This window comes from Phascolarctos cinereus, unplaced genomic scaffold, assembly GCF_003287225.1.
Source record: "Phascolarctos cinereus isolate Bilbo 61053 unplaced genomic scaffold, phaCin_HiC Scaffold_4;HRSCAF=312, whole genome shotgun sequence".
NCBI lineage: Eukaryota > Metazoa > Chordata > Mammalia > Diprotodontia > Phascolarctidae > Phascolarctos > Phascolarctos cinereus.
The window spans coordinates 153,759,541-153,773,791 of record NW_027555847.1 but is presented as its reverse complement, the minus strand read 5'-3'; positions in this window follow the sequence as shown (position 1 = coordinate 153,773,791).

The window sequence follows — 14,251 nt, the reverse complement described above, 5'->3', positions numbered from 1 at the left end:
GTGGTAGGTTAAATAAGAACAGCTTAGAATGAATCATGAATAAAAAAATATTAAATGCTTAGTATGTGCCAAGCACTGTGTAACTACAAAAGCAAATAAAGTCCCTGCCAGTATAGGTGATCACTATAGCTGGATTATAGCCTATGGAGGGGAACATAGGGTGGAAAAACTTGGGAAGGTAGGAAGAAGCAAGATTGTCAAGTCATATAGAAGCATTTGTATCCTATCCTGGAGGTAACAGGGAGCCATGGGAATTTATTGAGTAGGGAGGTGACATGATGAGACCTGAGTTTTAGGAAATCACTTTGGTAGCTGAGTACAAGATGGATTACAGTGTTGAGAGATCTCAAGCAGGGAGACCAATTGCAAGGACATTGAGGGCTTATATTATGGTGATGGTTGTATGAGTAGAGAGACGGGGGTATATAAGAGAGCTGATTTGAAGGTAGAAAGGACAGGATTTAACAACATATTGGATATGTGTGAGGAGTCAAGGATGACTTCAGGTTGTGAGTCTTGGTGATTGGAAGGATGGTGGTATCCCTAAGAGTAATAGGAAAGTTGGATAGAGAGGCAGAGTTTGGGTGAAAGATGATGAGTTCTGTTTTGGACATATTAAGTTTGAGGTACATATGGGACAGCTAATTCAAGATGTCCAAAAAATAGGTGGTGATGTATGACTGTAGCTGAGAAGAGAAAATGGAGCTGGATGGAGATAATGCTTGAATCTGTGGGAGATGATGAGATCACCAAGTGACATCCTATGGAAGGAAAAGAGAAGAGAAGATGGCCAAGGAAAGAGCCATAACTAGGGAGTGAGACCTGTATGGAGATCCTGCAAAGCAGACTAAGAAGAAGTAATCATATCAAGAAAAGCAGGAGAACCAGGAAAGAGCAATATCATGAAAACCTAGAAAGAAGAGAGCACCAGGGAGAAGAGAGGGATCGATAATGTCAATGGCTGCAGAGAGGTAAAGAAGGATGAGGACTGAAAAAAGACCATTAGAGTTGGCAATTGGGTAACTTAGAGGGTGCGGTTTCAATTGAAGCAGGAAGCCAGATTATAGATAATATAGAAAAAAGGAAAGGAAGTGTAGATACACAGTGTAGATGTCTTTCTCAAGGAGTTTATCTGAGAAGGGGAAGAGAGGAGGATGACAGCTAGTGGGGATGATCAGGTCAAATGAGGGTTTTTTTTTTTGAGGATAAGGAAGATATGGTTATGTTTGTAGGCAGACATCAAGCCCCTAGTAAATAGGGAGACTTTGAAGATTACAGAAAAAGTGAAAATAATAGTGGAGACAGTTTTGTAGATAAAATGGGAGGGGATAAGATTAAGGTACATGTTGGTAGGAGAAGTTGCCTTGGCAAGGAGAAGGTCCATCGCTTAATCATGGATACAAATGAAGGAGGATACAATAGAGAAAGATGTCTGAGGGGTGGGAGATTAGGACAAATGGAGAAGAGGGGAGGGCTCAGTGAATGACCTCAATTTTTCCAGTGAAGTAGGAGGCAAGGTTCTCAGTCGAGAGGGTGGGAGGATGGGATAGGAGTGGCATTGGGAGGCTTAAGGAGGGATACAAAGGTTTGCTTCGTGGTGAGTGGGATAGTAAATAGAATTAGGGAAGCATTTGAACTCCATATAATTTGTCAAATTATTCAGCTTCTGGGAGGCATATTTACAGATAACAGCCTACTATGTCTCATCATCACATTATACTTATACCTACTCAAAATCATCTTTCCATAGGGAATTCTTTTATGGACAAGGCAGCAATTCGGACCATTCTGCCCTTAAAAGGTTTTCACACCAATAGAGTATCTTCCAAAATCTTGAGATACACTGGAAGTATACTTTATGCCACGTAAATTTATGGTCTCAGTTGAGGATTTATCCAAGTCTTCAAGCAGATTCAAAGGTACTTTGTGAAAAAAATTTTGGCCCCACATACAGGCATCTATGTGACTCACCTTCAAGTGGAAGTTGGCTTTCCATTTGGTTAATAATATATTAGGCTTATTGATTTTATTCTAAAAGTTTTTGTCATTTAAAAGATACTTATTGATAATTTAAAAAGTAATAATCATTTCCCAATTACGAACCTCCCCCTACTTCCCAACACACATATTAGAGAATCCTACCTTGTTCAAGTCATGCCTCACACACTTGCCAGTTGTGGGATCCTGGGCAATTTGCTTAACCTTTCCAAGTCTCAGCTTCCTTATCTGTAAAATGAGGATAATAATATCACCCACCTCAGTGGGTGTGACCTGGATGAAGATGCAGCAAAGAAGACTAAGAAAAAATGGTCAAACCCATTGGAGGAGACCAAAGAAAGAGGAGTGTCACAAAAACTTAGAGATAAGAGAGGCGTGTTGTGAAGACTCAATGAAATGATGTATGCCAGGCTCTCTGGAAACTAAAATTGGTATAGATCAGCTATTGTTATTATTAAGTACAATGAACTGACCATTGACCATCTCTGACAGAATATGTGTCATTTCACACCTGTAGTGTATGATCTTTCTATTAAGGGGAGTTCTCAGGATATCAAAATTGGACCACGGATTGGTCTGAGTTCTGATGTCTCTTAACTGCTGTTTTCCATTGCACATACTGTTATCTTGGTTTTGTTAACTTTCCCCTGCATAACTTCATCCAGATCTCCCCAACTTTCTCTAAATTCTTCCTCTTTATCATTTCTTATGGCACAATAATTTTAAGTGCCACAGTTTGTTCAGGCTTTTCCAAACTGACAGGTACCCACTTTGTTTCCAGGGTATTGCTAGCACAAAAAATACAGTTTAAATATTTTGGTATAAATGGGACCTTTTCCTCTGTCTTTTACCTCCTCTGGGTATATGGCCAATACTGATATTTCTGGGTCAAAGGATATGAACAATTTAATCTCTTTTCTAGTATAATTCCATACTGTTTCCAGAACAGTTAGACCAATTTGTAGTTCTACAAAAATACAACCATATGCCTTATATTCCCCTGCCCCATTCATCAAAATTTTAAAAAATCATCTTTGCTTATTTGATGGGTTAGAATTGTCTCAATTTGTATTTTTCTTATTATTACAGATTTGGAACATTTTAACATGTGGTTGCAGTTTTTTCCTACTGAAAATTCTTTGTTCATATTCTCTGACCATGTATCTAGTGGCAACTCGTTAACTTCCACAACAAAATGTCAACCCTTTCCCCTAGGTCCAGTATCTAAGGTGTTCGTCCTCATTGAATCAACAATATAGAACACAATCATTTCTAAGTACTTCTCAGATAGCTCAACCGTGAATTGATTCCAAACTGGCATTTATTTGTCAGGACTCATTTGAGAGATCTGAAATGACTTGAGTTACACAGATAATAATAAATGCAGAATCAGGATTTAAACCCATGTCCTCAGTGTGTTTATTGTATCTCAAATCCCTGTGTATTAGGCCACATGGCTTTGTACCTCTAGAAATGCCATCCGTTCCCTAGTTTGTGCCATTAGGCTTTATGTTCTGATTTGTAAAGTTAAAAAGATTATGACCTACTTGAGAAGTGAGTTTGTAATTAGGGAAATGTAGTCACCAGGCAGATGGAGGTATTTTGATTACATGATTGGCAATGCCAGGGGTGAAACATACATGGTTAATAGACACACGTTAATTTGTTTTCCTACTCATCTGAATTTAATATTAGCAAGGACAAAGTGTAATATAGATACAGGTAAAGTGAGTGTGTACAAAATAATTCTAAGAAATAATCTGGTACTTTTCTCACCAACCTTTCACTGCTAATAGTCACTGTTGAATATAATGCTGGTCTTAAGGCCAGTTTTTTTTTTTAATAAAGATGCATTTTTTCTGGCCCATTCTGTATCTTTCCAGTGGAACTAGACATGTCGAAGGCCCCGGAGACTTCAGATCATCTTGGCATCAGAAACTCCTTGGACAGTTTATCCTTAATTTTCAGGCTGTTTGTAGCTCTTCTCCATTTCAGCCACAGATGTGCGACCCCTCTACAGAACTTTTTGAGTAAAAAAGGGACAACCTTAGCTTTTCCTTCTATCCCCTTACCAGTCTAGAAGTTTGCAATTCTGGCAGCTTCCTCTACTTTCTCCCTGCCTGTTAAAGTGAAAAGAGACAATTACCTTAGTTCCATCTCCACTGGGCAAAGATAAAATCTTATGACTAGGTGCTGTCTAATAATCCCAGAAAGCATTTATCAGGCACTGCACTAGGTGCCGGGGATACGAAGACAAATAAGAAACTGACCCTCCCCTCAAGGAGTTTATGTTCTATCAGGGGAGACATCATGTACTTATATAAGCACATATGAGACACACACAGACACACACACACAGACAAACTTAGGCAGTAAGTACTCTCTAGCCTCAGTGCCCCAAAAGAAGGGTTCTAGTGGTACCCTTGAGGGTTTGTGGTATCTCTTGTCTACTCCTACTGGTTTGAGCCCCCATTCCAGGTGTGTTCTCCCACCCCTCCCCCCTCCTCCACTGATAGCTACAAGTGTGACTAGCAACCCAATTTTATGTAACCAATTAACATTAATTAACTTTTATAAAGAGTTTTTTACTTTGAAGATTTAGCAAGAACAGAATACAACCATTTCCCCTTGATGATTTGGGGGTACACTAGCCCCAATACCACTTCAGTTTCTGGGGAGGGTAAGCTGCAACGATGCAGTTTCTAAATAGCGTCAATCCCGCCAGCTTCATGTCCAAATGTGCTATAACTTGGGGCAGCTAGGTGGCGCAGTGTATAGAGCACCGGCCCTGGATTCAGGAGGACCTGAGTTCAAATGTGACCTCAGACACATAACATTTACTTGCTGTGTGACCCTGGGTAAGTCACTTAACCCCATTGCCTAGCCAAAACAAACAACCAAAACCCCAAAACAAAAAACAAATGTGCCATAACTATTGAATGTGGTCTGAGTCCTCAGGATCCTGGACTGGCTGCTAATCCTGGTTTAGCTTTGACTCCCGGACCTTGGGTGGTTAACTCTCCTGATCTTTTGACGTTCACAAAATCATATTCATCTTCAACCTCTTTCACCTAAAATGAAAGAATGAATGCCAAGGCAAAGAACCAAGGCTGTTTTCCATGCATTGTATGTGGCCTCCAAGGGGCAAGGCCTCTCCCCTCACAACATTATCTCTTTTCTCTCACTGGATGCTGTTAGACTGGAAGAAGTAACCCTGAAGGGCACAAGGCCACCAGTGACTTTTGAACGTCCCCCCTATACCCGCAATTCTGGCCACACTGCTACAGTCAAAGAGGCTCCCAGTCACCTCGTGGTTAACAGACTAAAACCAGTTACATAATGTCTCATCTCCCACTTGGGGAAGGGCATCAGCTGTGAATTTTCCTAAGCTCTCTGTTCAGTGGCCAGTCCTCTGTTATATATACAAAAAATAATCTTGGATGGGATGGCACTAGACGGGAAACAAAAAGGCACAATTGATAGAGTGCTGGGCCTGAAGTCAGGAAGACCTAGGTTCAAATCTAGGCTCAAACACTTACTAGTTGTGTGACCTTGGGCAAGTGACTTAACTTTGGTTTGCCTCATTTTTCTCAACTGTAAAATGGGAATAATAATAGCCCTTATCTCCTAGGTTTGTTGTGAAGATCAAATGAGATGTTTATAAAATGTTTTTTATCACAGTGCCTGGCACATAGGCATTTAATAAATGTTTGTTTCCCTTCTTTCCTTCATTCCCTCCTTCATTCTCTCTCCTTTCTTTCTTTCTTTCTTTCTTTCTTTCTTTCTTTCTTTCTTTCTTTCTTTCTTTCTTTCTTTCTTTCTTTCTTCTTTCTTCTTCTTCTTCTTTCTTCTTCCTTCCTTCTTCCTTCCTTCCTTCCTTCTTTCCTTCTTCTTCTTTCTTTCTTTCTTTCTTTCTTTCTTTCTTTCTTCCTTTCTTTCTTTCCTTCCTCTCTCCCTTCCTCCCTTCCTTTTTTCTCTCCTCCCTTACTCCCTTCTTCCCTTCCTTTTCTTACATCCTTCTTTCCCTCCCTCCCTTCCTCCTTCCTTCCTGTCTTTGCTTCTTTTCCTCTTTCCTTCCTTCCTCCCTTCCTTTTCTTCCCCCTTCCTCTCTTCTCTCCTTCCTTTCCTCATTTTTCTTTTCTTCCTTTCCTCCTTCCTTTTTCCCCCCTCCTTTCTTCCCTCCATCCTAGAGTGATGGGGAGCATTCTATGTGAGGAACAGTAAGTGGGGTCAATATAACTGGATCATAGAGTGAGTGGAGTGGAGAAATGTGTAAGAAGACTAGAGATGTGGGAAATAATATTATAGAAAAGGACCACCTAGAAGCTACTTTTGTCCTTCCTAATCAGTCCACGGAATCGAGTAATTCAGAGCTGGAAGGGACCTTAGGGATCACTTAGTTCATCCTTTTTCATTTTACAGATAAGACAGTCGAGGACTGGAGTGGTAAAGCTGTCTGTCTGAGGTTACAGAGTGATGGAGCTAAAGAGGGTAGAACAGGGGTTTGAACCTCAGGTCCTCTGACCTCACATCCAGCACACTGCACCTTATCTTGCAAAACAATGACTTCCTGTGGTCATTCCTAAAACCCGGTAATTTTTAGATAAGGGCTGTGTCAAAGGGATATTGTTCCTTTCCATAGACCATAACTTTTTAAAGTGACATTTAAACAGACTATTTGGCAAGGTTTTAACATAGAAGTCAAGAGTGATTCTACTATGGGACCAAACAAGTGACCAGCAGGACAGAGGAAGAGGTGACCTGGAGAGGATAGGGTGGGCAGCACGAGTGACAGACTGAAAATCTGGATGATCCTTGGCACATCCTAGGGTTCCCAACTCACACACTCAATCAATCACCACCATTCTAGAGAGATTTTTTTTTTCTGCTTTTAGTTGAAAAGTTCTCATGATTCAACAACTAAATCCCAAAGTTCTACGGAAAATTCTGAGCTGATGTTCTTGAATGACCCGGACAGAAAGAATCCTGGCAACCAAATTGCAAAAAGGAGGAAATTAAAACAGAAGAAAATAAATGGCTATTTCCTCTCACTTCCTCAATTAAACGTCAATGGCTGAACAAAAGAAGGAAGTACAAAATGCCTCACTGTTTGGAAAGAGTGCTTTTATGTGGGCACTGCCAACACTCCTTTCATTCAAGTTTCCCACTCGATGACTGACAGCTGGCATGGGTCTTAGAGTAGGACAGATGAGATTGTTCAGAGCAATCCAGGGGGAAAATCCTGGAGGGGAAGGTAGAATTGGGATTAGATTATCATCCTAGAGTTAGAGAAATCTCCACCCATTGGACAAACTTGGGAATTGTGACAAAATCTCCTTTTTACATAGATAAATAGCTACTCCTGGCATGGCACAGATACCATATCTGGAACTCTTTGGAATTTGGATCAGACTGGGGGAATCTAGGTTTCTTTGGTCCCCCATCCATAGTATTTCCAAAGAGCCCTGGATTTGATGTCACAGGAACTTGGTTCAGGTTCCAGTTCTGTAATTCACTTCCAGTGATTACTTTGGGCAAACAATTCTCTTCGGGTCTGTTTCTGCATCTAGTCTGTAAATCAGATAATCTCTCTGTCCTTTGTCATCCTTGCCACACGATGCTACCACTGACCTTATAGGGGCCTCTTTTTTGGCATGGGATCAACATAGGGAAACTCTGCCCATCTTCTTTCCACCAAGCCATTATTATCCATTAATACCTCATTAGGAATTAGTTTATTAGGTAATTACCTGGCAGGAACTAGTGATGTTGGACAGGCCATTTCACTTTTCTGAGTCTGTTTGTCCAACTGTCCTACCTTGGATATTGACTACCTGTGGGACCTAGGCAGGGGTGTTACTGGTGAATATTTAACAACAGGCTCTCTGGAGGAAAAGTGTACTTATGACATAATTTTAAGTTTAATCTGCATTATTAACATTTTCTCCATCACTTTTCTTAAGCTAGACAATAAACAGAAAAATAAATCAAGCTTTGATTTATACTTTGTTGGTTTCCAAGGTTCACACGGAAATTTAGCAATCAGCTCTCAGGAACAAGCCACCTCCAGCACACCAGTGGACTTATGGCAAGTAGTCTAACCTCTCTGGCCCTTTCCTTCTCGGTAAAATGAGGAGGTTGGTTTAAATGGCCTCTAAGATCCCTTCCATAAATCTATGATCTTGTGACCCCCAGCTACCTTGTGTTTATTTTCTACATACTTGTGTGTTTATTTACACAGTCTCCCTCTATAGAATATAAATTGCTTGAGGACAGAGGTCGTTTAGTTCTTTACCTTTGCATCCCTAGCACCTAGCACTTTGTAGGTGTTTAAAGAATCCTTTTGACTGATTGCTTCATGAGAGGGTAACACAGAAACCCTGGAGACGACATGACTTAGTAGATTAACAAGTGGGCATTCCAGTCAGGAAGACCCAAGTTCAAATACCACCCCTGACATACTGGCTGTGTGACCCTGGGGAAATTACTTGACCTCCCAGTGCACCATGCAATTAATTCTCTGGTCTAAGGCAACCTAGTTGACAATAAGTAATGCCTCTTTGCATTGGTAGAGGGAGTTCCCTTATTACCCTTATCTGGAGTTCCTTATATCAATGAAATCAAGGGCCTGCTTCAAGCACAATGCCAGGCACACAGTAGGTGCCTGATAAATGTTTATTGACTGACTGTCAATCCCTTCTAACCCTTCCCCTAAAACATATAAGCCATTCACTGATTAGGGTCCAGCTTCTTGATTTGATGAGAAGCCAGTTTCACAGAATACCAGGAATGACAATCTTTTTTCTTTACTTTTCTCCTTTCTGTCTAAACCTCTAACTAGAGTACTGGGCTTTGGGCCTTTCAGTGGCCACTTGTGGTCCAGCTCTCCGAGGTAGATAGTCCATCTATTATCTTTTATCCTTCCTATATGACACTACCACAGGCCCTTTTTTTTTTTGAGGCAGTCTTTCTTTTGCTATGGGAACATGCAGGATGATAGATGAGGAACCTGAGGTCAGCAGGGTTAAATGACTTGCCCAAGGTCACATGGCTAGTAGGTGTCTGAGATATAATTTTCACTTGGGTCTTCCTGACACCAGGTCCGGCACTCTATCTACTGTACGTCTCTTCTGTCCACTGAGTCTTTGTGAGGATTTAGTTTATTAGGCTGTTTACCTGGCAGGACTGAGAGGTCATGGGATAGGTAACAGGATTTTAATCGGGGAGTTGAAGGGGAGGCTAACAGAGGCGAGGCTATGGGGAGTCCTGAGCAGGCAGGGGCCTTGTCTCTCATTTTCGAAGAGGACCAGGGACATCATGATGTTGGGCTATGGGTGATGTCCTGACTTGTTTGAATGGGGTTAAAAGAGGCCGAGATGCACAAAGTCATCAGCCTCTCTCTCTTGTCCAGAGACATTGACGTCTAGCGGCAGGACAAAAGTCCAGACGACTGGAGGCCAAGGGTGCAGTGGATGACCTTGGTGTCTTTGATGTCTGACCAGCTCTAATCACTCCACAGCGCCTGCTTCAGCTTCCTTCGTGGTGTTTGGAACAAATTGTTTTTATCCACCAATTCTGGGAGAAGTCTTCATACGCCTGAGGTAGACATCCCCTCTAACTCTTCATTGGGCTTGAAGCCTGTTGATTACCCTCAGCCTGTTTTAACCCATCTTCCAAGGTGGTTTTACTAAAGTGTGGCTGCTGTGCATGTTACAGCTTCTTGGAGCCATGGTGAGAGTTGGATAACCATGCATAGGTTATTCAAAGAGGACTACTACTTCTGGTGTGAGGGCTTGCTCCTCAGGCCCTTTTCAGGAACCTCACTCTGGAGGGTACTGGCCTTGTGGTGGTACCTAAAAGCTCTGCCAGGGAGATGGCTCACCTATGAAAACTATATTTGTCTAACGCACAATTTTGCCCCAAGGGGCAGCTAGATGGCACAGTGGATAGAGCACGGCTCTGGATTCAGGAAGACCTGAGTTCAAATGTGGCCTCAGATACTTGACACTTACTAGCTGTGTGACTCTGGGCAAGTCACTTCACCCCATTGCCTCAAAAGGAAAACAAAAACAAAAACAAAACAATTTTGCCTCACAATCACTGGGCACAGGTACAGATTTAGTCATGATATGTGCATTTCTGGGAAAAAATGGCACTGTTAGCTCTTGTGGTCATAGAATTCTAGCTCTGGAAGAGACCTTGAGGTTATCACTTCATGCAGCCTTCCTACTCTAGGCAGGAATCCCTTCTGTGACATCTGCAGCAAGTAATTTTCTTTATTTTTTTTTCTTGCAGTTTTATTCTGAAGTTTTACTATAATTGACTGTAATATTGAATTGTAAGTTGAAGTGGCCTCTCAACCAGTCTATCTGAGAGGCATTTACTAAATGCCCATCTGTCCATGTTTAGAGAGTGTTTTACTGTTTACAAAGCTTTCACCTGTATTGTCTTGTTTTAGACAACAGCCTTGTAAAATTGGTACTATAAGGATTGTTCCTCTTTTCTAGATAAGGAAACTGAGGTCCAGAAAAGTTAAGTGACTATGCTACAGAACAGGGGTTCTCAATTTGGGGTCCACAGATCCAGAAGGGGTCCATGGATAGACATCAGGAAGTCCGTGAACCTGGATGGGGAAACCTCCATTATTTCAATATAATTGTTTTCCTTTGTATGCCTATATATTTTCCTTTATGAATATAAAAACATTATTCTGTGAAGGGACCCATAGGTTTCACTAAACTGTCCAAGTCTTCCATGTCACAAAAAAAAAGATCAAAAAAACAGGATCTAGGACTTTTTTTTTAAATCTCCTTCATGATCATTAAAATACAAAAAGGCTTTTTGTTTGGTCATTTTTTTCAACTATTTTTCAGTATATATTCCTTCTTCTTTGCAAGGAAAAAATACATATTGAATGCTCTATTTATAGACAGCCTGGTGGCACTGTGCGTAGATGTTGGACATGGAATTAAGAAGACCTGGGTTCAAACTGGGCTTCAAAAACTTAGTAGTAATGTGTGCCCTGGCATGTCACTTAACTTCCACATCTGTAAAATGGGGATAATAATAGCACCTACCTCCTAAGGTTGTTGTGAGGATAAAATGAGATATTTGTAAAGCACTTTGCAAACCTTAACGTGACATAGAGTACAAATTATTATTGCTGTTGTTGCTGTTATTATTAAAGAGATCTCTTTTTAGGATTGCAAATTATGCTTGGGGTGGTCTTTATGGTATTTGGTAATTTAGGCAAAGTTTGATTACTTTTAGTGTACAGAAATTGGCTTGTTGGATAAGAGAGTCTAAGCTGTGTTTGTATAGAAAGGGATTAAGTTAAATATAAATTGTTTCAACAACTACCTGCCTGCCAACTAGCTCCACCCTGCCAATAAAAAAAAGCCTTAAATGGTATCTTTCCTACATCTGCTTCCCACGACTTTTCCTATAATTATTTTGAAGCTTTGGCACTGGGTCACACCTAGGCCTGCCTCTTTGGCCTCTTCAGACTGGCTACTCATGGTCAAAAAGGGAACATTTGTGGACACTCCCTTCACAATGCCTGAAATAGGCAGTTGCTTTTTTCCTGCAAGTTAAGTTAAGCAGGTGTAATATGTATTTCATTCATTCATTCATTTATTGATTGATTGATTGATTGATTGATTGCCATATTGATTGCCATAGGCCAGTGAACTACATGGTAGTTGAGGTGGTGACAGGGAATTTAATCAGGGAAGTCCTTAAATATCAAACTGCTTATAAGCTATCAAATCAATGAAGAGAAATAAAGAACCTATTGCCTGAAAGGCTGGGACACCTAAGTCAGTTCTTTGCCTTGCCTTAGTTAAGAGAAACCAGGCCTTGGAAGATAGGCCACTTTCACTCTGCACTGCAAACATCTGTGGATTAGTGGAGTTAGAGGTACAGATATTGGTATATAAACACACACACACACACAGACACACACATAAATACATATATATATACACACACACACACACACACACACACACACATATACCTGACATATATATATATATACACACACACACACACACACACACACACACACACACACAAATACATACATGCACACACACGATAAGTAGACACTATGGCTACAGAAAGACATCCATGTGGAGTGAAATGGGGATGGGGAGAGGCAAGATGAATATTGAGATAGTGTTGGGGGAGGAAATGGCAGTAGAGAGGAATGTAGGGAGGATGGATATGGAATTTGTTGGGGAGTCATATATCCTAATTAAGACTGTCAACATATTCAGGAAGTCAGTCAACAAACACTATGTTAATAGCACTCTTTACTTACATAGCAACTAGACTGGTTGCTGGTGAAGTTACAAAGCCCAGAGAATAATCTCTTTCACTGGAGCACAGTCTAATCTGCTAATGTAGAAAATACATATTCATTTTTAGTAATCAGCAACCTTTAAATATTGCAACAAGGAATTTTACATTTATCAAGGACAACAGAAAGAGCATCCCGAGTCAGTGAGAGGCAAATGTGTCCACAGCACAGAAGAACTCCTCTATCCAAAAAAGTCACGTCCCCTTCAGGGTAGTCAGTTTGGGAGCTATTGTGCATATTCCAAGCATGGTCCATTAGCTCCAAGACCTTTTGGAGTTCCCCCTTTTCGAATTGCCTTCAGAGTCTGCAACATATTCTTTAGATCGTCCACAGTGGTTGCAAGTATTTGTTCTTTAAGCATGGTTAATGAACTGAATGGAGTCAAGACCCCAAGGCTGTTAGAGCATCTGTTCTTATGCTTTCTTCTGGTAGAATTCTCTTTAGGCTTAGCCATAGGCTGCTTTGCTGAAGTGAGAACACCTGTCTTTCACCCAAGAATGTAACATTTTTGGATTTGGATTTTTTTTTTTTGGTCATACATAGCTCCCAACCCTGAGTTCTAGACTTACAGGTAGTGGGCTCAGTCTCAGAGGCAAGGTGGAATAGTGGAGAGACAACAGGATTTGAAGTGAGGAAGATCTGGATTCAGGTCCTGCCTGTGAATCACACTGGCAGTGTAACCTTGTGCAAATTACTTAACCTTTAAGTGCTAGAGGTAACTCTGTAAGACTACAAATTTCAGACAAGGTGCCCACCTGCATTGGTAGAGGAAGTTGGCTCACCCAGGCGATTCCTCTATCAGTGAATTCACAGGAGTAGTTCCTATCCCTAACTCCCGTGCTTCCTTTGGTAACCTTAGAAAAGAAATGAATATAGCCTATGTCCAGGTTTACAAACCTATGGGGAAAACTCTTTTTGTAGGTATTTCTAAAATGGCCAAGTCTGAAATGAAGACTTCTTTTTATCAGCCCAACACAAAGAAAATAATTCTGTCCCAAAACAACCTGAGCCAACCAAGATCCCCAACTGATGAGACAAAAACTGAGTATGTCCAGAAAACACCTTCAATAGGAAATGCACTAAAAATCCCTGAGAAAGATTGACCTTCCTTGAGCCTTGCTAAATTGATCAAGGAACTCATCCTTAAATCTCACTGAGCTGATTGGGGAACTCCTGAATAACCACATAATAACAACAACAGCTAACATTTATATTATGCTTTAAGGTGTGCAAAGTGCTTTACAAAATGTTATCTCCTTTTATCCTTACTAACCCCTCCCCCTTTTAGAGGTAGGTGCTATTATTATTCCCATTTTTCAGATGAGCAGACTTGAGGCTGAGAGAAATTAAATAATTTGCTGTGGGTCACATAGTAAGTATCTGAGACTGTATTTGAACTCAGTTCTTCCTAGGTGCTCTATGACAGTAGAGTTACTGTCTGTCTGTCCATCTATCTATCTATCTATCTATCTATCTATCTATCTATCTATCTATCTATCTATGTACTCTACTGTCTGTCCGTCCATCCATCCATCCATCCATCCATCCATCCATCCTTCTATCTCTCTCTCTCTGTCTAGGTGCTCTATGCACTCTACTGTCTGTCCATCCATCTATCTATCTATCTATCTATCTGTCTGTCTGTCTGTCTGTCTGTCTGTCTGTCTATCTATCTATCTATCTATCTATCTATCTAGGTGCTCTATGCACTCTACTTTCTGTCCATTCATCCATCTATCCATCTATCTATCTGTCTATCTATCTATCTATCTATCTATCTATCTATCTATCTATCTATCTATCTATCTATCTATCTATTTATCTATCTATCTATCTATCTCTCTGTCTATCTATCTATCTATCTATCTATCTATCTATCTATCTATCTAT